The sequence below is a fragment of the Aegilops tauschii genome, chromosome 5, assembly GCF_002575655.3.
Source record: "Aegilops tauschii subsp. strangulata cultivar AL8/78 chromosome 5, Aet v6.0, whole genome shotgun sequence".
Taxonomy (NCBI): Eukaryota; Viridiplantae; Streptophyta; class Magnoliopsida; order Poales; family Poaceae; genus Aegilops; species Aegilops tauschii.
The window spans coordinates 563,861,503-563,887,165 of record NC_053039.3 but is presented as its reverse complement, the minus strand read 5'-3'; the positions used below and the strand labels follow the sequence as shown (position 1 = coordinate 563,887,165).

General features: G+C 43.1%; 22 non-coding genes across 22 annotated transcripts; all 22 read left to right on the top strand.

Moving 5' to 3' along the window:
- Positions 1–1,044: 1,044 nt before the first annotated feature.
- On the top strand, positions 1,045–1,147 carry LOC141024771 (U6 spliceosomal RNA). Its single transcript, XR_012186268.1, has one exon. It is a non-coding gene; the product is annotated as a U6 spliceosomal RNA (small nuclear RNA).
- A 1,066-nt stretch (positions 1,148–2,213) lies between these two features.
- LOC120965561 (U6 spliceosomal RNA) lies at positions 2,214–2,316 on the top strand. The gene has a single exon (XR_005758606.2). It is a non-coding gene; the product is annotated as a U6 spliceosomal RNA (small nuclear RNA).
- Positions 2,317–3,377: 1,061 nt separating this feature from the next.
- LOC141024773 (U6 spliceosomal RNA) lies at positions 3,378–3,480 on the top strand. Its single transcript, XR_012186270.1, has one exon. It is a non-coding gene; the product is annotated as a U6 spliceosomal RNA (small nuclear RNA).
- Positions 3,481–4,543: 1,063 nt separating this feature from the next.
- On the top strand, positions 4,544–4,646 carry LOC141024770 (U6 spliceosomal RNA). Its single transcript, XR_012186267.1, has one exon. It is a non-coding gene; the product is annotated as a U6 spliceosomal RNA (small nuclear RNA).
- A 1,060-nt stretch (positions 4,647–5,706) lies between these two features.
- On the top strand, positions 5,707–5,809 carry LOC141024775 (U6 spliceosomal RNA). The gene has a single exon (XR_012186272.1). It is a non-coding gene; the product is annotated as a U6 spliceosomal RNA (small nuclear RNA).
- A 1,061-nt stretch (positions 5,810–6,870) lies between these two features.
- LOC141024756 (U6 spliceosomal RNA) lies at positions 6,871–6,973 on the top strand. Its single transcript, XR_012186253.1, has one exon. It is a non-coding gene; the product is annotated as a U6 spliceosomal RNA (small nuclear RNA).
- A 1,056-nt stretch (positions 6,974–8,029) lies between these two features.
- On the top strand, positions 8,030–8,132 carry LOC141024748 (U6 spliceosomal RNA). Its single transcript, XR_012186244.1, has one exon. It is a non-coding gene; the product is annotated as a U6 spliceosomal RNA (small nuclear RNA).
- A 1,060-nt stretch (positions 8,133–9,192) lies between these two features.
- On the top strand, positions 9,193–9,295 carry LOC141024777 (U6 spliceosomal RNA). The gene has a single exon (XR_012186274.1). It is a non-coding gene; the product is annotated as a U6 spliceosomal RNA (small nuclear RNA).
- Positions 9,296–10,351: 1,056 nt separating this feature from the next.
- Positions 10,352–10,454, top strand: LOC141024747 (U6 spliceosomal RNA). The gene has a single exon (XR_012186243.1). It is a non-coding gene; the product is annotated as a U6 spliceosomal RNA (small nuclear RNA).
- A 1,062-nt stretch (positions 10,455–11,516) lies between these two features.
- On the top strand, positions 11,517–11,619 carry LOC141024776 (U6 spliceosomal RNA). The gene has a single exon (XR_012186273.1). It is a non-coding gene; the product is annotated as a U6 spliceosomal RNA (small nuclear RNA).
- Positions 11,620–12,675: 1,056 nt separating this feature from the next.
- Positions 12,676–12,778, top strand: LOC141024754 (U6 spliceosomal RNA). The gene has a single exon (XR_012186251.1). It is a non-coding gene; the product is annotated as a U6 spliceosomal RNA (small nuclear RNA).
- A 1,060-nt stretch (positions 12,779–13,838) lies between these two features.
- On the top strand, positions 13,839–13,941 carry LOC120970439 (U6 spliceosomal RNA). The gene has a single exon (XR_005765128.2). It is a non-coding gene; the product is annotated as a U6 spliceosomal RNA (small nuclear RNA).
- Positions 13,942–14,998: 1,057 nt separating this feature from the next.
- Positions 14,999–15,101, top strand: LOC141024745 (U6 spliceosomal RNA). The gene has a single exon (XR_012186242.1). It is a non-coding gene; the product is annotated as a U6 spliceosomal RNA (small nuclear RNA).
- Positions 15,102–16,161: 1,060 nt separating this feature from the next.
- Positions 16,162–16,264, top strand: LOC141024769 (U6 spliceosomal RNA). The gene has a single exon (XR_012186266.1). It is a non-coding gene; the product is annotated as a U6 spliceosomal RNA (small nuclear RNA).
- Positions 16,265–17,319: 1,055 nt separating this feature from the next.
- LOC120965569 (U6 spliceosomal RNA) lies at positions 17,320–17,422 on the top strand. Its single transcript, XR_005758614.2, has one exon. It is a non-coding gene; the product is annotated as a U6 spliceosomal RNA (small nuclear RNA).
- A 1,064-nt stretch (positions 17,423–18,486) lies between these two features.
- LOC141024760 (U6 spliceosomal RNA) lies at positions 18,487–18,589 on the top strand. The gene has a single exon (XR_012186257.1). It is a non-coding gene; the product is annotated as a U6 spliceosomal RNA (small nuclear RNA).
- A 1,063-nt stretch (positions 18,590–19,652) lies between these two features.
- On the top strand, positions 19,653–19,755 carry LOC141024767 (U6 spliceosomal RNA). The gene has a single exon (XR_012186264.1). It is a non-coding gene; the product is annotated as a U6 spliceosomal RNA (small nuclear RNA).
- A 1,055-nt stretch (positions 19,756–20,810) lies between these two features.
- LOC141024764 (U6 spliceosomal RNA) lies at positions 20,811–20,913 on the top strand. Its single transcript, XR_012186261.1, has one exon. It is a non-coding gene; the product is annotated as a U6 spliceosomal RNA (small nuclear RNA).
- A 1,064-nt stretch (positions 20,914–21,977) lies between these two features.
- On the top strand, positions 21,978–22,080 carry LOC120965593 (U6 spliceosomal RNA). The gene has a single exon (XR_005758638.2). It is a non-coding gene; the product is annotated as a U6 spliceosomal RNA (small nuclear RNA).
- Positions 22,081–23,144: 1,064 nt separating this feature from the next.
- Positions 23,145–23,247, top strand: LOC141024763 (U6 spliceosomal RNA). Its single transcript, XR_012186260.1, has one exon. It is a non-coding gene; the product is annotated as a U6 spliceosomal RNA (small nuclear RNA).
- Positions 23,248–24,312: 1,065 nt separating this feature from the next.
- On the top strand, positions 24,313–24,415 carry LOC141024759 (U6 spliceosomal RNA). The gene has a single exon (XR_012186256.1). It is a non-coding gene; the product is annotated as a U6 spliceosomal RNA (small nuclear RNA).
- Positions 24,416–25,479: 1,064 nt separating this feature from the next.
- LOC141024766 (U6 spliceosomal RNA) lies at positions 25,480–25,582 on the top strand. Its single transcript, XR_012186263.1, has one exon. It is a non-coding gene; the product is annotated as a U6 spliceosomal RNA (small nuclear RNA).
- Positions 25,583–25,663: the final 81 nt, after the last annotated feature.

Sequence of the window (25,663 nt, the reverse complement as noted above, 5' to 3'; positions counted from 1 at the left end):
AAGTACCTGGAGCCTTCTTTCTTGCACTCCTGTGTGTGCTGCTATTCTTACTGAAAGGCCCTTTAGTTTCCTTTCTCTATCAGATAGGTCCTCAATACTGCCTTTTTAAATTTAGATCCACACGCTTTCTCATCTTTGTTATTGCAGATATAACCTTTCTGTGGCAACTTTTTAGCCTTTTTAATCTATTATTACACGTTTCTGGGTTAGTTTTCTGTTTCAGTCCTTCTACAGGTAGTGCATTCCTTCAATTTATTATTGTCTTTGTTCCTTAACCTTAACTGTGGTTTGGTCATAGCGCAAAAAACATGTTTCATTAGTCTAATTTTATCATGTCACCGCCTAACAAACTCATCTAAGACTTGTGAGAAAACTCTCCCGGACACTAGTGTTGGATTCTGGTATCACCCAAAAGAATCCCTTCTTCAAGCCTTTCTATCTTTAGTGTACAATAACTAGTGGTCGATGAATTACGTAGGTCGCAACTGGTGAAATCTCAATCTTCATGTAGTAAACTATATATGTTGCATACCATTTTATACATCTAGTCACACCAAAGACACGGTAAGCTAGCTTAGCATGAACCTTTTGGCACTATGGTCTTTGCAATATGTACTTGTGGCAACGACTTGATCATCTAGTCTCCTTCACGCACAAGTTTGCTTTTTAAAAAGGTTTGTCGATTTGCATAATCCACCTTTCATAAATTGTGAACAACCAAAAGGATTCGTTGATCCCTCCTTCCCTAAACGTGCATGTGCCCCCCCCCCACGTGCGGCAAGAACTATAGTATTATTTTTAGTGCCCAAGCGCCGTTCGTTATTCCCTAATGAAAAAACACGACGGCCCGTTATGCTCTTCCATTAATTTGGGCCACGTGAAGAGATATCCGACTTGCGACTGGCGGCCCACCACGCGCCCGATGGCGTCTGGGTTTGGCTGGATAGCGCCATGGGCAAAACAAACGCTCGTTGGTTTAGTCCCACATCGGCCAGCCGGGGAGAGTCGGACTGGTTTATAAGGCAGAGCGCGGCAGCTAGCATCGTCCCTTCTGGGACATCCGATAAAATTGGATTGATACAGAGAAGATTAGCATGGCCCCTGCGCAAGGATGACACGCACAAATCGAGAAATGGTCCAATTTTTTTTTGAGATTTTCCACGCAAGTACCTGGAGCCTTCTTTCTTGCACTCCTGTGTGTGCTGCTATTCTTACTGAAAGGCCCTTTAGTTTCCTTTCTCTATCAGATAGGTCCTCAATACTGCCTTTTTAAATTTAGATCCACACGCTTTCTCATCTTTGTTATTGCAGATATAACCTTTCTGTGGCAACTTTTTAGCCTTTTTAATCTATTATTACACGTTTCTGGGTTAGTTTTCTGTTTCAGTCCTTCTACAGGTAGTGCATTCGTTCAATTTATTATTGTCTTTGTTCCTTAACCTTAACTGTGGTTTGGTCATAGCGCAAAAAACATGTTTCATTAGTCTAATTTTATCATGTCACCGCCTAACAAACTCATCTAAGACTTGTGAGAAAACTCTCCCGGACACTAGTGTTGGATTCTGGTATCACCCAAAAGAATCCCTTCTTCAAGCCTTTCTATCTTTAGTGTACAATAACTAGTGGTCGATGAATTACGTAGGTCACAACTGGTGAAATCTCAATCTTCATGTAGTAAACTATATATGTTGCATACCATTTTATACATCTAGTCACACCAAAGACACAGTAAGCTAGCTTAGCATGAACCTTTTGGCACTATGGTCTTTGCAATATGTACTTGTGGCAACGACTTGATCGTCTAGTCTCCTTCACGCACAAGTTTGCTTTTTAAAAAAGGTTTGTCGATTTGCATAATCCACCTTTCATAAATTGTGAAAAACCAAAAGGATTTGTTGATCCCTCCTTCCCTAAACGTGCATGTGCCCCCCCCCCCCCCACGTGCGGCAAGAACTATAGTATTATTTTTAGTGCCCAAGCGCCGTTCGTTATTCCCTAATGAAAAAACACGACGGCCCGTTATGCTCTTCCATTAATTTGGGCCACGTGAAGAGAGATCCGACTTGCGACTGGTGGCCCACCACGCGCCAGATGGCGTCTGGGTTTGGCTGGACAGCGCCATGGGCAAAACAAACGCTCGTTGGTTTAGTCCCACATCGGCCAGCCGGGGAGAGTCGGACTGGTTTATAAGGCAGAGCGCGGCAGCTAGCATCGTCCCTTCTGGGACATCCGATAAAATTGGAACGATACAGAGAAGATTCGCATGGCCCCTGCGCAAGGATGACACGCACAAATCGAGAAATGGTCCAATTTTTTTTTGAGATTTTCCACGCAAGTACCTGGAGCCTTCTTTCTTGCACTCCTGTGTGTGCTGCTATTCTTACTGAAAGGCCCTTTAGTTTCCTTTCTCTATCAGAGAGGTCCTCAATACTGCCTTTTTAAATTTAGATCCACACGCTTTCTCATCTTTGTTATTGCAGATATAACCTTTCTGTGACAACTTTTTAGCCTTTTTAATCTATTATTACACGTTTCTGGATTAGTTTTCTGTTTCAGTCCTTCTACAGGTAGTGCATTCCTTCAATTTATTATTGTCTTTGTTCCTTAACCTTAACTGTGGTTTGGTCATAGCGCAAAAAACATGTTTCATTAGTCTAATTTTATCATGTCACCGCCTAACAAACTCATCTAAGACTTGTGAGAAAACTCTCCCGGACACTAGTGTTGGATTCTGGTATCACCCAAAAGAATCCCTTCTTCAAGCCTTTCTATCTTTAGTGTACAATAACTAGTGGTCGATGAATTACGTAGGTCACAACTGGTGAAATCTCAATCTTCATGTAGTAAACTATATATGTTGCATACCATTTTATACATCTAGTCACACCAAAGACACGGTAAGCTAGCTTAGCATGAACCTTTTGGCACTATGGTCTTTGCAATATGTACTTGTGGCAACGACTTGATCGTCTAGACTCCTTCACGCACAAGTTTGCTTTTTAAAAAAGGTTTGTCGATTTGCATAATCCACCTTTCATAAATTGTGAACAACCAAAAGGATTTGTTGATCCCTCCTTCCCTAAACGTGCATGTGCCCCCCCCCACGTGTGGCAAGAACTATAGTATTATTTTTAGTGCCCAAGGGCCGTTCGTTGTTCCCTAATGAAAAAACGCGAGGGCCCGTTATGCTCTTCCATTAATTTGGGCCACGTGAAGAGATATCCGACTTGCGACTGGCGGCCCACCACGCGCCCGATGGCGTCTGGGTTTGGCTGGATAGCGCCATGGGCAAAACAAACGCTCGTTGGTTTAGTCCCACATCGGCCAGCCGGGGAGAGTCGGACTGGTTTATAAGGCAGAGCGCGGCAGCTAGCATCGTCCCTTCTGGGACATCCGATAAAATTGGAATGATACAGAGAAGATTAGCATGGCCCCAGCGCAAGGATGACACGCACAAATCGAGAAATGGTCCAATTTTTTTTTGAGATTTTCCACACAAGTACCTGGAGCCTTCTTTCTTGCACTCCTGTGTGTGCTGCTATTCTTACTGAAAGGCCCTTTAGTTTCCGTTCTCTATCAGAGAGGTCCTCAATACTGCCTTTTTAAATTTAGATCCACACGCTTTCTCATCTTTGTTATTGCAGATATAACCTTTCTGTGGCAACTTTTTAGCTTTTTTAATCTATTATTACACGTTTCTGGATTAGTTTTCTGTTTCAGTCCTTCTACAGGTAGTGCATTCCTTCAATTTATTATTGTCTTTGTTCCTTAACCTTAACTGTGGTTTGGTCATAGCGCAAAAAACATGTTTCATTAGTCTAATTTTATCATGTCACCGCCTAACAAACTCATCTAAGACTTGTGAGAAAACTCTCCCGGACACTAGTGTTGGATTCTGGTATCACCCAAAAGAATCCCTTCTTCAATCCTTTCTATCTTTAGTGTACAATAACTAGTGGTCGATGAATTACGTAGGTCACAACTGGTGAAATCTCAATCTTCATGTAGTAAACTATATATGTTGCATACCATTTTATACATCTAGTCACAACAAAGACACGGTAAGCTAGCTTAGCCTGAACCTTTTGGCACTATGGTCTTTGCAATATGTACTTGTGGCAACGACTTGATCGTCTACTCTCCTTCACGCACAAGTTTGCTTTTTAAAAAAGATTTGTCGATTTGCATAATCCACCTTTCATAAATTGTGAACAACCAAAAGGATTCGTTGATCCCTCCTTCCCTAAACGTGCATGTGCGCCCCCCCCCACGTGCGGCAAGAACTATAGTATTATTTTTAGTGCCCAAGCGCCGTTCGTTATTCCCTAATGAAAAAACACGAGGGCCCGTTATGCTCTTCCATTAATTTGGGCCACATGAAGAGAGATCCGACTTGCAACTGGCGGCCCACCACACGCCCGATGGCGTCTGGGTTTGGCTGGACAGCGCCATGGGCAAAACAAACGCTCGTTGGTTTAGTCCCACATCGGCCAGCCGGGGAGAGTCGGACTGGTTTATAAGGCAGAGCGCGGCAGCTAGCATCGTCCCTTCTGGGACATCCGATAAAATTGGAACGATACAGAGAAGATTAGCATGGCCCGTGCGCAAGGATGACACGCACAAATCGAGAAATGGTCCAATTTTTTTTTGAGATTTTCCACGCAAGTACCTGGAGCCTTCTTTCTTGCACTCCTGTGTGTGCTGCTATTCTTACTGAAAGGCCCTTTAGTTTCCTTTCTCTATCAGAGAGGTCCTCAATACTGCCTTTTTAAATTTAGATCCACACGCTTTCTCATCTTTGTTATTGCAGATATAACCTTTCTGTGGCAACTTTTTAGCCTTTTTAATCTATTATTACACGTTTCTGGATTAGTTTTCTGTTTCAGTCCTTCTACAGGTAGTGCATTCCTTCAATTTATTATTGTCTTTGTTCCTTAACCTTAACTGTGGTTTGGTCATAGCACAAAAAACATGTTTCATTAGTCTAATTTTATCATGTCACCGCCTAACAAACTCATCTAAGACTTGTGAGAAAACTCTCCCGGACACTAGTGTTGGATTCTGGTATCACCCAAAAGAATCCCTTCTTCAAGCCTTTCTATCTTTAGTGTACAATAACTAGTGGTCGATGAATTACGTAGGTCACAACTGGTGAAATCTCAATCTTCATGTAGTAAACTATATATGTTGCATACCATTTTATACATCTAGTCACACCAAAGACACGGTAAGCTAGCTTAGCATGAACCTTTTGGCACTATGGTCTTTGCAATATGTACTTGTGGCAACGACTTGATCGTCTAGTCTCCTTCACGCACAAGTTTGCTTTTTAAAAAAGGTTTGTCGATTTGCATAATCCACCTTTCATAAATTGTGAACAACCAAAAGGATTCGTTGATCCCTCCTTCCCTAAACGTGCATGTGCCCCCCCCACCTGCGGCAAGAACTATAGTATTATTTTTAGTGCCCAAGCGCCGTTCGTTATTCCCTAATGAAAAAACACGAGGGCCCATTATGCTCTTCCATTAATTTGGGCCACGTGAAGAGAGATCCGACTTGCAACTGGCGGCCCACCACACGCCCGATGGCGTCTGGGTTTGGCTGGACAGCGCCATGGGCAAAACAAACGCTCGTTGGTTTAGTCCCAATTCGGCCAGCCGGGGAGAGTCGGACTGGTTTATAAGGCAGAGCGTGGCAGCTAGCATCGTCCCTTCTGGGACATCCGATAAAATTGGAACGATACAGAGAAGATTAGCATGGCCCGTGCGCAAGGATGACACGCACAAATCGAGAAATGGTCCAAATTGTTTTTGAGATTTTCCACGCAAGTACCTGGAGCCTTCTTTCTTGCACTCCTGTGTGTGCTGCTATTCTTACTGAAAGGCCCTTTAGTTTCCTTTTTCTATCAGAGAGGTCCTCAATACTGCCTTTTTAAATTTAGATCCACACGCTTTCTCATCTTTGTTATTGCAGATATAACCTTTCTGTGGCAACTTTTTAGCCTTTTTAATCTATTATTACACGTTTCTGGATTAGTTTTCTGTTTCAGTCCTTCTACAGGTAGTGCATTCCTTCAATTTATTATTGTCTTTGTTCCTTAACCTTAACTGTGGTTTGGTCATAGCGCAAAAAACATGTTTCATTAGTCTAATTTTATCATGTCACCGCCTAACAAACTCATCTAAGACTTGTGAGAAAACTCTCCCGGACACTAGTGTTGGATTCTGGTATCACCCAAAAGAATCCCTTCTTCAAGCCTTTCTATCTTTAGTGTACAATAACTAGTGGTCGATGAATTACGTAGGTCACAACTGGTGAAATCTCAATCTTCATGTAGTAAACTATATATGTTGCATACCATTTTATACATCTAGTCACACCAAAGACACGGTAAGCTAGCTTAGCATGAACCTTTTGGCACTATGGTCTTTGCAATATGTACTTGTGGCAACGACTTGATCGTCTAGTCTCCTTCACGCACAAGTTTGCTTTTTAAAAAAGGTTTGTCGATTTGCATAATCCACCTTTCATAAATTGTGAACAACCAAAAGGATTCGTTGATCCCTCCTTCCCTAAACGTGCATGTGCCCCCCCCCACGTGCGGCAAGAACTATAGTATTATTTTTAGTGCCCAAGCGCCGTTCGTTATTCCCTAATGAAAAAACACGAGGGCCCGTTATGCTCTTCCATTAATTTGGGCCACGTGAAGAGAGATCCGACTTGCGACTGGCGGCCCACCACACGCCCGATGGCGTCTGGGTTTGGCTGGACAGCACCATGGGCAAAACAAACGCTCGTTGGTTTAGTCCCACATCGGCCAGCCGGGGAGAATCGGACTCGTTTATAAGGCAGAGCGCGGCAGCTAGCATCGTCCCTTCTGGGACATTCGATAAAATTGGAACGATACAGAGAAGATTAGCATGGCCCGTGCGCAAGGATGACACGCACAAATCGAGAAATGGTCCAATTTTTTTTGAGATTTTCCACGCAAGTACCTGGAGCCTTCTTTCTTGCACTCCTGTGTGTGCTGCTATTCTTACTGAAAGGCCCTTTAGTTTCCTTCTTCTATCAAAGAGGTCCTCAATACTGCCTTTTTGAATTTAGATCCACACGCTTTCTCATCTTTGTTATTGCAGATATAACCTTTCTGTGGCAACTTTTTAGCCTTTTTAATCTATTATTACACGTTTCTGGATTAGTTTTCTGTTTCAGTCCTTCTACAGGTAGTGCATTCCTTCAATTTATTATTGTCTTTGTTCCTTAACCTTAACTGTGGTTTGGTCATAGCGCAAAAAACATGTTTCATTAGTCTAATTTTATCATGTCACCGCCTAACAAACTCATCTAAGACTTGTGAGAAAACTCTCCCGGACACTAGTGTTGCATTCTGGTATCACCCAAAAGAATCCCTTCTTCAAGCCTTTCTATCTTTAGTGTACAATAACTAGTGGTCGAGGAATTACGTAGGTCACAACTGGTGAAATCTCAATTTTCATGTAGTAAACTATATATGTTGCATACCATTTTATACATCTAGTCACACCAAAGACACGGTAAGCTAGCTTAGCATGAACCTTTTGGCACTATGGTCTTTGCAAATGTACTTGTGGCAACGACTTGATCGTCTAGTCTCCTTCACGCACAAGTTTGCTTTTTAAAAAGGTTTGTCGATTTGCATAATCCACCTTTCATAAATTGTGAACAATCAAAAGGATTCGTTGATCCCTCCTTCCCTAAACGTGCATGTGCCCCCCCACGTGCGGCAAGAACTATAGTATTATTTTTAGTGCCCAAGCGCCGTTCGTTATTCCCTAATGAAAAAACACGAGGGCCCGTTATGCTCTTCCATTAATTTGGGCCACGTGAAGAGAGATCCGACTTGCGACTGGCGGCCCACCACGCGCCCGATGGCGTCTGGGTTTGGCTGGACAGCGCCATGGGCAAAACAAACACTCGTTGGTTTAGTCCCACATCGGCCAGCCGGGGAGAGTCGGACTGGTTTATAAGGCAGAGCGCGGCAGCTAGCATCGTCCCTTCTGGGACATCCGATAAAATTGGAACGATACAGAGAAGATTAGCATGGCCCCTGCGCAAGGATGACACGCACAAATCGAGAAATGGTCCAATTTTTTTTTGAGATTTTCCACGCAAGTACCTGGAGCCTTCTTTCTTGCACTCCTGTGTGTGCTGCTATTCTTACTGAAAGGCCCTTTAGTTTCCTTTCTCTATCAGAGAGGTCCTCAATACTGCCTTTTTAAATTTAGATCCACACGCTTTCTCATCTTTGTTATTGCAGATATAACCTTTCTGTGGCAACTTTTTAGCCTTTTTAATCTATTATTACACGTTTCTGGATTAGTTTTCTGTTTCAGTCCTTCTACAGGTAGTGCATTCCTTCAATTTATTATTGTCTTTGTTCCTTAACCTTAACTGTGGTTTGGTCATAGCGCAAAAAAATGTTTCATTAGTCTAATTTTATCATGTCACCGCCTAACAAACTCATCTAAGACTTGTGAGAAAACTCTCCCGGACACTAGTGTTGGATTCTGGTATCACCCAAAAGAATCCCTTCTTCAAGCCTTTCTATCTTTAGTGTACAATAACTAGTGGTCGATGAATTAAGTAGGTCACAACTGGTGAAATCTCAATCTTCATGTAGTAAACTATATATGTTGCATACCATTTTATACATCTAGTCACACCAAAGACACGGTAAGCTAGCTTAGCATGAACCTTTTGGCACTATGGTCTTTGCAATATGTACTTGTGGCAACGACTTGATCGTCTAGTCTCCTTCACGCACAAGTTTGCTTTTTAAAAAAGGTTTGTCGATTTGCATAATCCACCTTTCATAAATTGTGAACAACCAAAAGGATTCGTTGATCCCTCCTTCCCTAAACGTGCATGTGCCCCCCCCCACGTGCGGCAAGAACTATAGTATTATTTTTACTGCCCAAGCGCCGTTCGTTATTCCCTAATGAAAAAACACGAGGGCCCGTTATGCTCTTCCATTAATTTGGGCCACGTGAAGAGAGATCCGACTTGCGACTGGCGGCCCACCACACACCCGATGGCGTCTGGGTTTGGCTGGACAGCACCATGGGCAAAACAAACGCTCGTTGGTTTAGTCCCACATCGGCCAGCCGGGGAGAATCGGACTGGTTTATAAGGCAGAGCGCGGCAGCTAGCATCGTCCCTTCTGGGACATCCGATAAAATTGGAACGATACAGAGGAGATTAGCATGGCCCGTGCGCAAGGATGACACGCACAAATCGAGAAATGGTCCAATTTTTTTTGAGATTTTCCACGCAAGTACCTGGAGCCTTCTTTCTTGCACTCCTGTGTGTGCTGCTATTCTTACTGAAAGGCCCTTTAGTTTCCTTCTTCTATCAAAGAGTTCCTCAATACTGCCTTTTTGAATTTAGATCCACACGCTTTCTCATCTTTGTTATTGCAGATATAACCTTTCTGTGGCAACTTTTTAGCCTTTTTAATCTATTATTACACGTTTCTGGATTAGTTTTCTGTTTCAGTCCTTCTACAGGTAGTGCATTCCTTCAATTTATTATTGTCTTTGTTCCTTAACCTTAACTGTGGTTTGGTCATAGCGCAAAAACATGTTTCATTAGTCTAATTTTATCATGTCACCGCCTAACAAACTCATCTAAGACTTGTGAGAAAACTCTCCCGGACACTAGTGTTGGATTCTGGTATCACCCAAAAGAATCCCTTCTTCAAGCCTTTCTATCTTTAGTGTACAATAACTAGTGGTCGAGGAATTACGTAGGTCACAACTGGTGAAATCTCAATTTTCATGTAGTAAACTATATATGTTGCATACCATTTTATACATCTAGTCACACCAAAGACACGGTAAGCTAGCTTAGCATGAACCTTTTGGCACTATGGTCTTTGCAAATGTACTTGTGGCAACGACTTGATCGTCTAGTCTCCTTCACGCACAAGTTTGCTTTTTAAAAAGGTTTGTCGATTTGCATAATCCACCTTTCATAAATTGTGAACAACCAAAAGGATTCGTTGATCCCTCCTTCCCTAAACGTGCATGTGCCCCCCCCACGTGCGGCAAGAACTATAGTATTATTTTTAGTGCCCAAGCGCCGTTCGTTATTCCCTAATGAAAAAACACGAGGGCCCGTTATGCTCTTCCATTAATTTGGGCCACGTGAAGAGAGATCCGACTTGCGACTGGCGGCCCACCACGCGCCCGATGGCGTCTGGGTTTGGCTGGACAGCGCCATGGGCAAAACAAACACTCGTTGGTTTAGTCCCACATCGGCCAGCCGGGGAGAGTCGGACTGGTTTATAAGGCAGAGCGCGGCAGCTAGCATCGTCCCTTCTGGGACATCCGATAAAATTGGAACGATACAGAGAAGATTAGCATGGCCCCTGCGCAAGGATGACACGCACAAATCGAGAAATGGTCCAATTTTTTTTTGAGATTTTCCACGCAAGTACCTGGAGCCTTCTTTCTTGCACTCCTGTGTGTGCTGCTATTCTTACTGAAAGGCCCTTTAGTTTCCTTTCTCTATCAGAGAGGTCCTCAATACTGCCTTTTTAAATTTAGATCCACACGCTTTCTCATCTTTGTTATTGCAGATATAACCTTTCTGTGGCAACTTTTTAGCCTTTTTAATCTATTATTACACGTTTCTGGATTAGTTTTCTGTTTCAGTCCTTCTACAGGTAGTGCATTCCTTCAATTTATTATTGTCTTTGTTCCTTAACCTTAACTGTGGTTTGGTCATAGCGCAAAAAAATGTTTCATTAGTCTAATTTTATCATGTCACCGCCTAACAAACTCATCTAAGACTTGTGAGAAAACTCTCCCGGACACTAGTGTTGGATTCTGGTATCACCCAAAAGAATCCCTTCTTCAAGCCTTTCTATCTTTAGTGTACAATAACTAGTGGTCGATGAATTAAGTAGGTCACAACTGGTGAAATCTCAATCTTCATGTAGTAAACTATATATGTTGCATACCATTTTATACATCTAGTCACACCAAAGACACGGTAAGCTAGCTTAGCATGAACCTTTTGGCACTATGGTCTTTGCAATATGTACTTGTGGCAACGACTTGATCGTCTAGTCTCCTTCACGCACAAGTTTGCTTTTTAAAAAAGGTTTGTCGATTTGCATAATCCACCTTTCATAAATTGTGAACAACCAAAAGGATTCGTTGATCCCTCCTTCCCTAAACGTGCATGTGCCCCCCCCCCCACGTGCGGCAAGAACTATAGTATTATTTTTAGTGCCCAAGCGCCGTTCGTTATTCCCTAATGAAAAAACACGAGGGCCCGTTATGCTCTTCCATTAATTTGGGCCACGTGAAGAGAGATCCGACTAGCGACTGGCGGCCCACCACACGCCCGATGGCGTCTGGGTTTGGCTGGACAGCACCATGGGCAAAACAAACGCTCGTTGGTTTAGTCCCACATCGGCCAGCCGGGGAGAGTCGGACTGGTTTATAAGGCAGAGCGCGGCAGCTAGCATCGTCCCTTCTGGGACATCCGATAAAATTGGAACGATACAGAGGAGATTAGCATGGCCCGTGCGCAAGGATGACACGCACAAATCGAGAAATGGTCCAATTTTTTTTGAGATTTTCCACGCAAGTACCTGGAGCCTTCTTTCTTGCACTCCTGTGTGTGCTGCTATTCTTACTGAAAGGCCCTTTAGTTTCCTTCTTCTATCAAAGAGTTCCTCAATACTGCCTTTTTGAATTTAGATCCACACGCTTTCTCATCTTTGTTATTGCAGATATAACCTTTCTGTGGCAACTTTTTAGCCTTTTTAATCTATTATTACACGTTTCTGGATTAGTTTTCTTTTTCAGTCCTTCTACAGGTAGTGCATTCCTTCAATTTATTATTGTCTTTGTTCCTTAACCTTAACTGTGGTTTGGTCATAGCGCAAAAAACATGTTTCATTAGTCTAATTTTATCATGTCACCGCCTAACAAACTCATCTAAGACTTGTGAGAAAACTCTCCCGGACACTAGTGTTGGATTCTGGTATCACCCAAAAGAATCCCTTCTTCAAGCCTTTCTATCTTTAGTGTACAATAACTAGTGGTCGAGGAATTACGTAGGTCACAACTGGTGAAATCTCAATTTTCATGTAGTAAACTATATATGTTGCATACCATTTTATACATCTAGTCACACCAAAGACACGGTAAGCTAGCTTAGCATGAACCTTTTGGCACTATGGTCTTTGCAAATGTACTTGTGGCAACGACTTGATCGTCTAGTCTCCTTCACGCACAAGTTTGCTTTTTAAAAAGGTTTGTCGATTTGCATAATCCACCTTTCATAAATTGTGAACAACCAAAAGGATTCGTTGATCCCTCCTTCCCTAAACGTGCATGTGCCCCCCCACGTGCGGCAAGAACTATAGTATTATTTTTAGTGCCCAAGCGCCGTTCGTTATTCCCTAATGAAAAAACACGAGGGCCCGTTATACTCTTCCATTAATTTGGGCCACGTGAAGAGAGATCCGACTTGCGACTGGCGGCCCACCACGCGCCCGATGGCGTCTGGGTTTGGCTGGACAGCGCCATGGGCAAAACAAACACTCGTTGGTTTAGTCCCACATCGGCCAGCCGGGGAGAGTCGGACTGGTTTATAAGGCAGAGCGCGGCAGCTAGCATCGTCCCTTCTGGGACATCCGATAAAATTGGAACCATACAGAGAAGATTAGCATGGCCCCTGCGCAAGGATGACACGCACAAATCGAGAAATGGTCCAATTTTTTTTTGAGATTTTCCACGCAAGTACCTGGAGCCTTCTTTCTTGCACTCCTGTGTGTGCTGCTATTCTTACTGAAAGGCCCTTTAGTTTCCTTTCTCTATCAGAGAGGTCCTCAATACTGCCTTTTTAAATTTAGATCCACACGCTTTCTCATCTTTGTTATTGCAGATATAACCTTTCTGTGGCAACTTTTTAGCCTTTTTAATCTATTATTACACGTTTCTGGATTAGTTTTCTGTTTCAGTCCTTCTACAGGTAGTGCATTCCTTCAATTTATTATTGTCTTTGTTCCTTAACCTTAACTGTGGTTTGGTCATAGCGCAAAAAAATGTTTCATTAGTCTAATTTTATCATGTCACCGCCTAACAAACTCATCTAAGACTTGTGAGAAAACTCTCCCGGACACTAGTGTTGGATTCTGGTATCACCCAAAAGAATCCCTTCTTCAAGCCTTTCTATCTTTAGTGTACAATAACTAGTGGTCGATGAATTACGTAGGTCACAACTGGTGAAATCTCAATCTTCATGTAGTAAACTATATATGTTGCATACCATTTTATACATCTAGTCACACCAAAGACACGGTAAGCTAGCTTAGCATGAACCTTTTGGCACTATGGTCTTTGCAATATGTACTTGTGGCAACGACTTGATCGTCTAGTCTCCTTCACGCACAAGTTTGCTTTTTAAAAAAGGTTTGTCGATTTGCATAATCCACCTTTCATAAATTGTGAACAACCAAAAGGATTCGTTGATCCCTCCTTCCCTAAACGTGCATGTGCCCCCCCCCACGTGCGGCAAGAACTATAGTATTATTTTTAGTGCCCAAGCGCCGTTCGTTATTCCCTAATGAAAAAACACGAGGGCCCGTTATGCTCTTCCATTAATTTGGGCCACGTGAAGAGAGATCCGACTTGCGACTGGCGGCCCACCACACGCCCGATGGCGTCTGGGTTTGGCTGGACAGCACCATGGGCAAAACAAACGCTCGTTGGTTTAGTCCCACATCGGCCAGCCGGGGAGAGTCGGACTGGTTTATAAGGCAGAGCGCGGCAGCTAGCATCGTCCCTTCTGGGACATCCGATAAAATTGGAACGATACAGAGAAGATTAGCATGGCCCGTGCGCAAGGATGACACGCACAAATCGAGAAATGGTCCAATTTTTTTTTGAGATTTTCCACGCAAGTACCTGGAGCCTTCTTTCTTGCACTCCTGTGTGTGCTGCTATTCTTACTGAAAGGCCCTTTAGTTTCCTTCTGCTATCAAAGAGGTCCTCAATACTGCCTTTTTGAATTTAGATCCACACGCTTTCTCATCTTTGTTATTGCAGATATAACCTTTCTGTGGCAACTTTTTTAGCCTTTTTAATCTATTATTACACGTTTCTGGATTAGTTTTCTGTTTCAGTCCTTCTACAGGTAGTGCATTCCTTCAATTTATTATTGTCTTTGTTCCTTAACCTTAACTGTGGTTTGGTCATAGCGCAAAAAACATGTTTCATTAGTCTAATTTTATCATGTCACCGCCTAACAAACTCATCTAAGACTTGTGAGAAAACTCTCCCGGACACTAGTGTTGGATTCTGGTATCACCCAAAAGAATCCCTTCTTCAAGCCTTTCTATCTTTAGTGTACAATAACTAGTGGTCGATGAATTACGTAGGTCACAACTGGTGAAATCTCAATTTTCATGTAGTAAACTATATATGTTGCATACCATTTTATACATCTAGTCACACCAAAGACACGGTAAGCTAGCTTAGCATGAACCTTTTGGCACTATGGTCTTTGCAAATGTACTTGTGGCAACGACTTGATCGTCTAGTCTCCTTCACGCACAAGTTTGCTTTTTAAAAAGGTTTGTCGATTTGCATAATCCACCTTTCATAAATTGTGAACAACCAAAAGGATTCGTTGATCCCTCCTTCCCTAAACGTGCATGTGCCCCCCACGTGCGGCAAGAACTATAGTATTATTTTTAGTGCCCAAGCCCCGTTCGTTATTCCCTAATGAAAAAACACGAGGGCCCGTTATGCTCTTCCATTAATTTGGGCCACGTGAAGAGAGATCCGACTTGCGACTGGCGGCCCACCACGCGCCCGATGGCGTCTGGGTTTGGCTGGACAGCGCCATGGGCAAAACAAACACTCGTTGGTTTAGTCCCACATCGGCCAGCCGGGGAGAGTCGGACTGGTTTATAAGGCAGAGCGCGGCAGCTAGCATCGTCCCTTCTGGGACATCCGATAAAATTGGAACGATACAGAGAAGATTAGCATGGCCCCTGCGCAAGGATGACACGCACAAATCGAGAAATGGTCCAATTTTTTTTTGAGATTTTCCACGCAAGTACCTGGAGCCTTCTTTCTTGCACTCCTGTGTGTGCTGCTATTCTTACTGAAAGGCCCTTTAGTTTCCTTTCTCTATCAGAGAGGTCCTCAATACTGCCTTTTTAAATTTAGATCCACACGCTTTCTCATCTTTGTTATTGCAGATATAACCTTTCTGTGGCAACTTTTTAGCCTTTTTAATCTATTATTACACGTTTCTGGATTAGTTTTCTGTTTCAGTCCTTCTACAGGTAGTGCATTCCTTCAATTTATTATTGTCTTTGTTCCTTAACCTTAACTGTGGTTTGGTCATAGCGCAAAAAACATGTTTCATTAGTCTAATTTTATCATGTCACCGCCTAACAAACTCATCTAAGACTTGTGAGAAAACTCTCCCGGACACTAGTGTTGGATTCTGGTATCACCCAAAAGAATCCCTTCTTCAAGCCTTTCTATCTTTAGTGTACAATAACTAGTGGTCGAGGAATTACGTAGGTCACAACTGGTGAAATCTCAATCTTCATGTAGTAAACTATATATGTTGCATACCATTTTATACATCTAGTCACACCAAAGACACGGTAAGCTAGCTTAGCATGAACCTTTTGGCACTATGGTCTTTGCAATATGTACTTGTGGCAACGACTTGATCGTCTAGTCTCCTTCACGCACAAGTTTGCTTTTTAAAAAAGGTTTGTCGATTTGCATAATCCACCTTTCATAAATTGTGAACAACCAAAAGGATTCGTTGATCCCTCCTTCCCTAAACGTGCATGTGCCCCCCCCACGTGCGGCAAGAACTATAGTATTATTTTTAGTGCCCAAGCGCCGTTCGTTATTCCCTAATGAAAAAACACGAGGGCCCGTTATGCTCTTCCATTAATTTGGGCCACGTGAAGAGAGATCCGACTTGCGACTGGCGGCCCACCACACGCCCGATGGCGTCTGGGTTTGGCTGGACAGCACCATGGGCAAAACAAACGCTCGTTGGTTTAGTCCCACATCGGCCAGCCGGGGAGAGTCGGACTGGTTTATAAGGCAGAGCGCGGCAGCTAGCATCGTCCCTTCTGGGACATCCGATAAAATTGGAACGATACAGAGAAGATTAGCATGGCCCGTGCGCAAGGATGACACGCACAAATCGAGAAATGGTCCAATTTTTTTTGAGATTTTCCACGCAAGTACCTGGAGCCTTCTTTCTTGGACTCCTGTGTGTGCTGCTATTCTTACTGAAAGGCCCTTTAGTTTCCTTCTGCTATCAAAGAGGTCCTCAATACTGCCTTTTTGAATTTAGATCCACACGCTTTCTCATCTTTGTTATTGCAGATATAACCTTTCTGTGGCAACTTTTTAGCCTTTTTAATCTATTATTACACGTTTCTGGATTAGTTTTCTGTTTCAGTCCTTCTACAGGTAGTGCATTCCTTCAATTTATTATTGTCTTTGTTCCTTAACCTTAACTGTGGTTTGGTCATAGCGCAAAAAACATGTTTCATTAGTCTAATTTTATCATGTCACCGCCTAACAAACTCATCTAAGACTTGTGAGAAAACTCTCCCGGACACTAGTGTTGGATTCTGGTATCACCCAAAAGAATCCCTTCTTCAAGCCTTTCTATCTTTAGTGTACAATAACTAGTGGTCGATGAATTACGTAGGTCACAACTGGTGAAATCTCAATTTTCATGTAGTAAACTATATATGTTGCATACCATTTTATACATCTAGTCACAACAAAGACACGGTAAGCTAGCTTAGCATGAACCTTTTGGCACTATGGTCTTTGCAAATGTACTTGTGGCAACGACTTGATCGTCTAGTCTCCTTCACCCACAAGTTTGCTTTTTAAAAAGGTTTGTCGATTTGCATAATCCACCTTTCATAAATTGTGAACAACCAAAAGGATTCGTTGATCCCTCCTTCCCTAAACGTGCATGTGCCCCCCACGTGCGGCAAGAACTATAGTATTATTTTTAGTGCCCAAGCGCCGTTCGTTATTCCCTAATGAAATAACACGAGGGCCCGTTATGCTCTTCCATTAATTTGGGCCACGTGAAGAGAGATCCGACTTGCGACTGGCGGCCCACCACACGCCCGATGGCGTCTGGGTTTGGCTGGACAGCGCCATGGGCAAAACAAACGCTCGTTGGTTTAGTCCCACATCGGCCAGCCGGGGAGAGTCGGACTGGTTTATAAGGCAGAGCGCGGCAGCTAGCATCGTCCCTTCTGGGACATCCGATAAAATTGGAACGATACAGAGAAGATTAGCATGGCCCGTGCGCAAGGATGACACGCACAAATCGAGAAATGGTCCAATTTTTTTTTTGAGATTTTCCACGCAAGTACCTGGAGCCTTCTTTCTTGCACTCCTGTGTGTGCTTCTATTCTTACTGAAAGGCCCTTTAGTTTCCTTTCTCTATCAGAGAGGTCCTCAATACTGCCTTTTTAAATTTAGATCCACACGCTTTCTCATCTTTGTTATTGCAGATATAACCTTTCTGTGGCAACTTTTTAGCCTTTTTAATCTATTATTACACGTTTCTGGATTAGTTTTCTGTTTCAGTCCTTCTACAGGTAGTGCATTCCTTCAATTTATTATTGTCTTTGTTCCTTAACCTTAACTGTGGTTTGGTAATAGCGCAAAAAACATGTTTCATTAGTCTAATTTTACCATGTCACCGCCCAACAAACTCATCTAAGACTAGTGAGAAAACTCTCCCGGACACTAGTGTTGGATTCTGGTATCACCCAAAAGAATCCCTTCTTCAAGCCTTTCTATCTTTAGTGTACAATAACTAGTGGTCGATGAATTACGTAGGTCACAACTGGTGAAATCTCAATCTTCATGTAGTAAACTATATATGTTGCATACCATTTTATACATCTAGTCACACCAAAGACACGGTAAGCTAGCTTAGCATGAACCTTTTGGCACTATGGTCTTTGCAATATGTACTTGTGGCAACGACTTGATCGTCTAGTCTCCTTCACGCACAAGTTTGCTGTTTAAAAAAGGTTTGTCGATTTGCATAATCCACCTTTCATAAATTGTGAACAACCAAAAGGATTCGTTGATCCCTCCTTCCCTAAACGTGCATGTGCCCCCCCCCCCACGTGCGGCAAGAACTATAGTATTATTTTTAGTTCCCAAGCGCCGTTCGTTATTCCCTAATGAAAAAACACGAGGGCCCGTTATGCTCTTCCATTAATTTGGGCCACGTGAAGAGAGATCCGACTTGCAACTGGCGGCCCACCACACGCCCGATGGCGTCTGGGTTTGGCTGGACAGCGCCATGGGCAAAACAAACGCTCGTTGGTTTAGTCCCACATCGGCCAGCCGGGGAGAGTCGGACTGGTTTATAAGGCAGAGCGCGGCAGCTAGCATCGTCCCTTCTGGGACATCCGATAAAATTGGAACGATACAGAGAAGATTAGCATGGCCCGTGCGCAAGGATGACACGCACAAATCGAGAAATGGTCCAAATTTTTTTTGAGATTTTCCACGCAAGTACCTGGAGCCTTCTTTCTTGCACTCCTGTGTGTGCTTCTATTCTTACTGAAAGGCCCTTTAGTTTCCTTTCTCTATCAGAGAGGTCCTCAATAGTGCCTTTTTAAATTTAGATCCACATGCTTTCTCATCTTTGTTATTGCAGATATAACCTTTCTGTGGCAACTTTTTAGCCTTTTTAATCTATTATTACACGTTTCTGGATTAGTTTTCTGTTTCAGTCCTTCTACAGGTAGTGCATTCCTTCAATTTATTATTGTCTTTGTTCCTTAACCTTAACTGTGGTTTGGTCATAGCGCAAAAAACATGTTTCATTAGTCTAATTTTATCATGTCACCGCCTAACAAACTCATCTAAGACTTGTGAGAAAACTCTCCCGGACACTAGTGTTGGATTCTGGTATCACCCAAAAGAATCCCTTCTTCAAGCCTTTCTATCTTTAGTGTACAATAACTAGTGGTCGATGAATTACGTAGGTCACAACTGGTTTAAATCTCAATCTTCATGTAGTAAACTATATATGTTGCATACCATTTTATACATCTAGTCACACCAAAGACACGGTAAGCTAGCTTAGCATGAACCTTTTGGCACTATGGTCTTTGCAATATGTACTTGTGGCAACGACTTGATCGTCTAGTCTCCTTCACGCACAAGTTTGCTGTTTAAAAAAGGTTTGTCGATTTGCATAATCCACCTTTCATAAATTGTGAACAACCAAAAGGATTCGTTGATCCCTCCTTCCCTAAACGTGCATGTGCCCCCCCCCCACGTGCGGCAAGAACTATAGTATTATTTTTAGTTCCCAAGCGCCGTTCGTTATTCCCTAATGAAAAAACACGAGGGCCCGTTATGCTCTTCCATTAATTTGGGCCACGTGAAGAGAGATCCGACTTGCGACTGGCGGCCCACCACACGCCCGATGGCGTCTGGGTTTGGCTGGACAGCACCATGGGCAAAACAAACGCTCGTTGGTTTAGTCCCACATCGGCCAGCCGGGGAGAGTCGGACTGGTTTATAAGGCAGAGCGCGGCAGCTAGCATCGTCCCTTCTGGGACATCCGATAAAATTGGAACGATACAGAGAAGATTAGCATGGCCCGTGCGCAAGGATGACACGCACAAATCGAGAAATGGTCCAATTTTTTTTGAGATTTTCCACGCAAGTACCTGGAGCCTTCTTTCTTGCACTCCTGTGTGTGCTGCTATTCTTACTGAAAGGCCCTTTAGTTTCCTTCTTCTATCGAAGAGGTCCTCAATACTGCCTTTTTGAATTTAGATCCACACGCTTTCTCATCTTTGTTATTGCAGATATAACCTTTCTGTGGCAACTTTTTAGCCTTTTTAATCTATTATTACACGTTTCTGGATTAGTTTTCTGTTTCAGTCCTTCTACAGGTAGTGCATTCCTTCAATTTATTATTGTCTTTATTCCTTAACCTTAACTGTGGTTTGGTCATAGCGCAAAAAACATGTTTCATTAGTCTAATTTTATCATGTCACCGCCTAACAAACTCATCTAAGACTTGTGAGAAAACTCTCCCGGACACTAGTGTTGGATTCTGGTATCACCCAAAAGAATCCCTTCTTCAAGCCTTTCTATCTTTAGTGTACAATAACTAGTGGTCGATGAATTACGTAGGTCACAACTGGTGAAATCTCAATCTTCATGTAGTAAACTATATATGTTGCATACCATTTTATACATCTAGTCACAACAAAGACACGGTAAGCTAGCTTAGCATGAACCTTTTGGCACTATGGTCTTTGCAAATGTACTTGCGGCAACGACTTGATCGTCTAGTCTCCTTCACCCACAAGTTTGCTTTTTAAAAAGGTTTGTCGATTTGCATAATCCACCTTTCATAAATTGTGAACAACCAAAAGGATTCGTTGATCCCTCCTTCCCTAAACGTGCATGTGCCCCCCACGTGCGGCAAGAACTATAGTATTATTTTTAGTGCCCAAGCGCCGTTCGTTATTCCCTAATGAAAAAACACGAGGGCCCGTTATGCTCTTCCATTAATTTGGGCCACGTGAAGAGAGATCCGACTTGCGACTGGCGGCCCACCACACGCCCGATGGCGTCTGGGTTTGGCTGGACAGCGCCATGGGCAAAACAAACGCTCGTTGGTTTAGTCCCACATCGGCCAGCCGGGGAGAGTCGGACTGGTTTATAAGGCAGAGCGCGGCAGCTAGCATCGTCCCTTCTGGGACATCCGATAAAATTGGAACGATACAGAGAAGATTAGCATGGCCCGTGCGCAAGGATGACACGCACAAATCGAGAAATGGTCCAATTTTTTTTTTGAGATTTTCCACGCAAGTACCTGGAGCCTTCTTTCTTGCACTCCTGTGTGTGCTTCTATTCTTACTGAAAGGCCCTTTAGTTTCCTTTCTCTATCAGAGAGGTCCTCAATACTGCCTTTTTAAATTTAGATCCACACGCTTTCTCATCTTTGTTATTGCAGATATAACCTTTCTGTGGCAACTTTTTAGCCTTTTTAATCTATTATTACACGTTTCTGGATTAGTTTTCTGTTTCAGTCCTTCTACAGGTAGTGCATTCCTTCAATTTATTATTGTCTTTGTTCCTTAACCTTAACTGTGGTTTGGTAATAGCGCAAAAAACATGTTTCATTAGTCTAATTTTATCATGTCACCGCCCAACAAACTCATCTAAGACTAGTGAGAAAACTCTCCCGGACACTAGTGTTGGATTCTGGTATCACCCAAAAGAATCCCTTCTTCAAGCCTTTCTATCTTTAGTGTACAATAACTAGTGGTCGATGAATTACGTAGGTCACAACTGGTGAAATCTCAATCTTCATGTAGTAAACTATATATGTTGCATACCATTTTATACATCTAGTCACACCAAAGACACGGTAAGCTAGCTTAGCATGAACCTTTTGGCACTATGGTCTTTGCAATATGTACTTGTGGCAACGACTTGATCGTCTAGTCTCCTTCACGCACAAGTTTGCTGTTTAAAAAAGGTTTGTCGATTTGCATAATCCACCTTTCATAAATTGTGAACAACCAAAAGGATTCGTTGATCCCTCCTTCCCTAAACGTGCATGTGCCCCCCCCCCCACGTGCGGCAAGAACTATAGTATTATTTTTAGTTCCCAAGCGCCGTTCGTTATTCCCTAATGAAAAAACACGAGGGCCCGTTATGCTCTTCCATTAATTTGGGCCACGTGAAGAGAGATCCGACTTGCAACTGGCGGCCCACCACACGCCCGATGGCGTCTGGGTTTGGCTGGACAGCGCCATGGGCAAAACAAACGCTCGTTGGTTTAGTCCCACATCGGCCAGCCGGGGAGAGTCGGACTGGTTTATAAGGCAGAGCGCGGCAGCTAGCATCGTCCCTTCTGGGACATCCGATAAAATTGGAACGATACAGAGAAGATTAGCATGGCCCGTGCGCAAGGATGACACGCACAAATCGAGAAATGGTCCAAATTTTTTTTGAGATTTTCCACGCAAGTACCTGGAGCCTTCTTTCTTGCACTCCTGTGTGTGCTTCTCATCTTACTGAAAGGCCCTTTAGTTTCCTTTATCTATCAGAGAGGTCCTCAATACTGCCTTTTTAAATTTAGATCCACATGCTTTCTCATCTTTGTTATTGCAGATATAACCTTTCTGTGGCAACTTTTTAGCCTTTTTAATCTATTATTACACGTTTCTGGATTAGTTTTCTGTTTTAGTCCTTCTACAGGTAGTGCATTCCTTCAATTTATTATTGTCTTTGTTCCTTAACCTTAACTGTGGTTTGGTAATAGCGCAAAAAACATGTTTCATTAGTCTAATTTTATCATGTCACCGCCCAACAAACTCATCTAAGACTAGTGAGAAAACTCTCCCGGACACTAGTGTTGGATTCTGGTATCACCCAAAAGAATCCCTTCTTCAAGCCTTTCTATCTTTAGTGTACAATAACTAGTGGTCGATGAATTACGTAGGGCACAACTGGTGAAATCTCAATCTTCATGTAGTAAACTATATATGTTGCATACCATTTTATACATCTAGTCACACCAAAGACACGGTAAGCTAGCTTAGCATGAACCTTTTGGCACTATGGTCTTTGCAATATGTACTTGTGGCAACGACTTGATCGTCTAGTCTCCTTCACGCACAAGTTTGCTGTTTAAAAAAGGTTTGTCGATTTGCATAATCCACCTTTCATAAATTGTGAACAACCAAAAGGATTCGTTGATCCCTCCTTCCCTAAACGTGCATGTGCCCCCCCCCCCCACGTGCGGCAAGAACTATAGTATTATTTTTAGTTCCCAAGCGCCGTTCGTTATTCCCTAATGAAAAAACACGAGGGCCCGTTATGCTCTTCCATTAATTTGGGCCACGTGAAGAGAGATCCGACTTGCGACTGGCGGCCCACCACACGCCCGATGGCGTCTGGGTTTGGCTGGACAGCGCCATGGGCAAAACAAACGCTCGTTGGTTTAGTCCCACATCGGCCAGCCGGGGAGAGTCGGACTGGTTTATAAGGCAGAGCGCGGCAGCTAGCATCGTCCCTTCTGGGACATCCGATAAAATTGGAACGATACAGAGAAGATTAGCATGGCCCGTGCGCAAGGATGACACGCACAAATCGAGAAATGGTCCAATTTTTTTTTTGAGATTTTCCACGCAAGTACCTGGAGCCTTCTTTCTTGCACTCCTGTGTGTGCTTCTATTCTTACTGAAAGGCCCTTTAGTTTCCTTTCTCTATCAGAGAGGTCCTCAATACTGCCTTTTTAAATTTAGATCCACACGCTTTCTCATCTTTGTTATTGCAGATATAACCTTTCTGTGGCAACTTTTTAGCCTTTTTAATCTATTATTACACGTTTCTGGATTAGTTTTCTGTTTCAGTCCTTCTACAGGTAGTGCATTCCTTCAATTTATTATTGTCTTTGTTCCTTAACCTTAACTGTGGTTTGGTAATAGCGCAAAAAACATGTTTCATTAGTCTAATTTTATCATGTCACCGCCCAACAAACTCATCTAAGACTAGTGAGAAAACTCTCCCGGACACTAGTGTTGGATTCTGGTATCACCCAAAAGAATCCCTTCTTCAAGCCTTTCTATCTTTAGTGTACAATAACTAGTGGTCGATGAATTACGTAGGTCACAACTGGTGAAATCTCAATCTTCATGTAGTAAACTATATATGTTGCATACCATTTTATACATCTAGTCACACCAAAGACACGGTAAGCTAGCTTAGCATGAACCTTTTGGCACTATGGTCTTTGCAATATGTACTTGTGGCAACGACTTGATCGTCTAGTCTCCTTCACGCACAAGTTTGCTGTTTAAAAAAGGTTTGTCGATTTGCATAATCCACCTTTCATAAATTGTGAACAACCAAAAGGATTCGTTGATCCCTCCTTCCCTAAACGTGCATGTGCCCCCCCCCCCCACGTGCGGCAAGAACTATAGTATTATTTTTAGTTCCCAAGCGCCGTTCGTTATTCCCTAATGAAAAAACACGAGGGCCCGTTATGCTCTTCCATTAATTTGGGCCACGTGAAGAGAGATCCGACTTGCAACTGGCGGCCCACCACACGCCCGATGGCGTCTGGGTTTGGCTGGACAGCGCCATGGGCAAAACAAACGCTCGTTGGTTTAGTCCCACATCGGCCAGCCGGGGAGAGTCGGACTGGTTTATAAGGCAGAGCGCGGCAGCTAGCATCGTCCCTTCTGGGACATCCGATAAAATTGGAACGATACAGAGAAGATTAGCATGGCCCGTGCGCAAGGATGACACGCACAAATCGAGAAATGGTCCAAATTTTTTTTGAGATTTTCCACGCAAGTACCTGGAGCCTTCTTTCTTGCACTCCTGTGTGTGCTTCTCATCTTACTGAAAGGCCCTTTAGTTTCCTTTATCTATCAGAGAGGTCCTCAATACTGCCTTTTTAAATTTAGATCCACATGCTTTCTCATCTTTGTTATTGCAGATATAACCTTTCTGTGGCAACTTTTTAGCCTTTTTAATCTATTATTACACGTTTCTGGATTAGTTTTCTGTTTTAGTCCTTCTACAGGTAGTGCATTCCTTCAATTTATTATTGTCTTTGTTCCTTAACCTTAACTGTGGTTTGGTAATAGCGCAAAAAACATGTTTCATTAGTCTAATTTTATCATGTCACCGCCCAACAAACTCATCTAAGACTAGTGAGAAAACTCTCCCGGACACTAGTGTTGGATTCTGGTATCACCCAAAAGAATCCCTTCTTCAAGCCTTTCTATCTTTAGTGTACAATAACTAGTGGTCGATGAATTACGTAGGGCACAACTGGTGAAATCTCAATCTTCATGTAGTAAACTATATATGTTGCATACCATTTTATACATCTAGTCACACCAAAGACACGGTAAGCTAGCTTAGCATGAACCTTTTGGCACTATGGTCTTTGCAATATGTACTTGTGGCAACGACTTGATCGTCTAGTCTCCTTCACGCACAAGTTTGCTGTTTAAAAAAGGTTTGTCGATTTGCATAATCCACCTTTCATAAATTGTGAACAACCAAAAGGATTCGTTGATCCCTCCTTCCCTAAACGTGCATGTGCCCCCCCCCCCCACGTGCGGCAAGAACTATAGTATTATTTTTAGTTCCCAAGCGCCGTTCGTTATTCCCTAATGAAAAAACACGAGGGCCCGTTATGCTCTTCCATTAATTTGGGCCACGTGAAGAGAGATCCGACTTGCGACTGGCGGCCCACCACACGCCCGATGGCGTCTGGGTTTGGCTGGACAGCACAATGGGCAAAACAAACGCTCGTTGGTTTAGTCCCACATCGGCCAGCCGGGGAGAGTCGGACTGGTTTATAAGGCAGAGCGCGGCAGCTAGCATCGTCCCTTCTGGGACATCCGATAAAATTGGAACGATACAGAGAAGATTAGCATGGCCCGTGCGCAAGGATGACACGCACAAATCGAGAAATGGTCCAATTTTTTTTGAGATTTTCCACGCAAGTACCTGGAGCCTTCTTTCTTGCACTCCTGTGTGTGCTGCTATTCTTACTGAAAGGCCCTTTA